Source organism: Pecten maximus, chromosome 12 (assembly GCF_902652985.1).
Source record: "Pecten maximus chromosome 12, xPecMax1.1, whole genome shotgun sequence".
In the NCBI taxonomy this organism is placed as follows: Eukaryota; Metazoa; Mollusca; class Bivalvia; order Pectinida; family Pectinidae; genus Pecten; species Pecten maximus.
In genome coordinates this window covers 4,123,714-4,126,527 of record NC_047026.1, presented here as the reverse complement: position 1 = coordinate 4,126,527, position 2,814 = coordinate 4,123,714, and positions in this window count along the sequence as shown.

Below are 2,814 nucleotides of genomic sequence, written 5' to 3'. Positions count from 1 at the left end.
ATGACGTAAATTGCACATGCACGTGACCGTTATCTGAAGCAATTAGGCAGAATGATTTATTCCGCAAAACCGACGTAACCCATCCGAATTGTAAAAACAAAGTTACGGACGCCAGACGGACGGCATGCATGCATGATATGTAAGAATTGGATACGTTACCTTGACATCATCGTCAATAAGTCCAGCCTCTGCAGCTATCAGGGTGACATCAAGGTCGGTAGGATTTCTATTCTTTCGGAAATTTTCTTCCAAAACTCTCTCCTGTTCCATCCTCATCTTAGGAAGGAGAGAGGGAGGGGTGAGATGGGCGGTGATATTTCCCGTAGACATTTCCATAGAGCTAGACATACACGAAGCACACACACATATATACCCAGGTAATTACGGAATGCAGGTAAACTTAGAACATGCACAGGTAAAACACTTAATCAAACCCGGTCACGTCCTCCAGAACGGTGATATATCGCCATATAATTCCGATATGGCTCGAGCACTGATGTCAATTTAACCAAAACTTCCCGTATGGAAATAAAACTTTGGGCGAGTGTTGAGTACCTACGACATCATGATGACGGATTTTGGCCAACTCGATCCTTACCGGCCCAGAAACGGTCTCAGATCCATAATCAATATGCGGTATTGATGGATTCCCACTACATGTAAGTTCCGTACGTAAGACAGTAGGGTGCCGTATAGAGCCGATATCACACGCTAGCGTAAATCATTTACAAATATTGTATTTTATAGCCCCCTTCAGTCCTTAAACTGTGTGGATTGCTGAATAAACAGTGGTGTATAAAAACCTCAGTCGAGTATGTCGTTACCGGCGATAAGACAGCTCTGTATTTGGTCAAATGCTTCTATACCTGGTCAAATACCTCTCACGCTCGACTGTCATCAAATGTAAGCTATTCAGTACAGGGTATATATATATATATTATGATACAACCTCTACAGTGTAAACAAATACAGGCTCGGTGTTCAAAACACACTGGTCGTTGTAGAATGTCCTCGATTCTTTCAGGTGTCTCTGTGAAATGAGCCAGCGGCTGCCTTTTCTCGATTTGTTCACGTCCCGTGCTCAAGGTGTTGGAGGTGAAATGATACTCGGACAAGCTGTGATAAATGTTTATATACCATCAACGCTTACCACGCTAATTAAACGTCCGTTCCTGTCCCTCTCCTCTCCCCTGATAATACGAGTCTTGTCACTTTTCATTCAGTTTTCCTTTCATTTCTTCTTTCTCTCCTGGCACTGTTTAGTTCTGTATCGCAACCTTGGTGTGTTGTCCTATAAATAAATCTGCCGCTTTACCGACGAGATACACAGTCGTTTCCCTGTATGTACTCCCCGGGGTAGGGGGAGAGATGTACCGGTGTTAGGTCGTCGTCACTTTCTACTTGTCATCCAACATATCCTCATCTGCTGGTGTTGTATACTGCGCATGATTAACACGCACTTAACCTCCATATACAATACTATCAATAAAGAGCACGAATCCGTACGTACGACACTTCTCGTTTTTTGATTCAACTGTTCTTTGAAATGGAAAATAAAATTCCCACATTTAAAGTCGTACAATTTGTCTCATCCTATGATACATACACATGTATACTTGGCTGGACGTCAAACGTGTACTACAATAAACATTTTGTATGTATGTGTACACATTATTTACTACGAAAACATGCTGTGTGGCTTCCTCCACTAAATCTCCCACACGAAATCGCCCCTCCATACGCCTCACCACTCCAGTACTTTAATGCTCTATGAATATTTGCCCCATTGTCAATATGCCCTATATATCGATCCGCGCGGTTTCCGGGTGACATTATGTAGTCAATATCGGTCTCTCACGTGACATATAAAGTGAAAGTTGTAACGGGACCTCGCGGTTTATCGCGCTGTTGTGAATGTATGACATATTGGCGCCTAGTATTATGTAAACAGGGATTTAATACATAATTGGCCATTCAGTTCCGTTTAGTAATACGTGATAAATAACTACGGGACTCGGTAGGGTCAATATTTCTGTAACTGACCACAAACATGTTAATGTTCCTCTTTAGTTCGAGTACAGTACGTTAAAGATACCGTGAACACTATCAGGCTCACGTAGGAAAATATTTTTCGTGATTGTGAAAATATTTGGGCCGCCAATTTATTTATCTATTAGAACTGACCAGAGTTTTAGCAACCATTAAACTATACTACCCTACGTGAGCCTAGTGTAACAGGAGATTGAACTTGGGTGGGCTGAATGCCTGTGGTCACTGGTCAGGTAGGACGTCCGTCTGAATTCAGAGGTCACGAGTTCGAGTCCCAGTTTTGTCGTTGTATTCTCCGCTCCTGGTTGTCCTGCAGTTAAGGCGTCAGAATTGTACCTGTCACACCTATTGCATGATCAGAAGAGGCGACTTAATTCGGAATATATATATATATATATATTCTTTTCTTCTTAACAATTTTCTTCTTCCTATGTCTCCCGTCGGCACACCTCTGCAGATTCCGCTACCTTACGCCCCTGTTAGGAAGGCTTTGTCAGTATAATGTGAATGGGTGGGGTGTCCTGCTTGGTTTCTTCGGCAGTATGCTTCAGTAAGGCAGCACTATACAGTTAATTGGCAACAGTTCCGCGCTATCACAATGAGACAAAACACTATCCTAACTCAGCGTCCAAAACACATACACATACGCACTCACCACACACACGTATCTCACACACAGGGGAGCCCGTCCTCAAATGACCTTAGCTGTCAAACAAATACTAAACCAAACCGTTCCTATGACAACTGGCGGTACAGGGTCTCGTG